Below are 347 nucleotides of genomic sequence, written 5' to 3'. Positions count from 1 at the left end.
AGATCTGGGCACAGCAAGCCTCTGTCCGCATGCCTAGGGCAGACTCAGTAGAGGTACCCAGCTTCCATTCCTCACCTCCTGAAACTTACATCAGGCCTACTTGCAGCCTACTACTACGAGTGCCACCCTGCTCAAACGCCTCCCTGTGACGCTGTGCTCCTTTCCCTGCCCTGATGTGCTCTCTTATCCCCTCAACATGACCTCCCTGTAAACAGCATGTATGCAGGGGCTAATTGAGCATGTGCCAACTTTAGTCTAGCCCATCTCGCATGCAAATATGACTATGAGTCAGTCATCTCCCCCCCCCCCAAATAGGGGGCAGCCCACCCACCTATTGAGCCTATTGA

The sequence above is a fragment of the Apteryx rowi genome, unplaced genomic scaffold, assembly GCF_003343035.1.
Source record: "Apteryx rowi isolate R43461 unplaced genomic scaffold, aptRow1 scaffold_1273, whole genome shotgun sequence".
Lineage (NCBI taxonomy): Eukaryota > Metazoa > Chordata > Aves > Apterygiformes > Apterygidae > Apteryx > Apteryx rowi.
The sequence above is the reverse complement of the archived record's forward strand: the minus strand, read 5'-3'. Positions refer to the sequence as shown.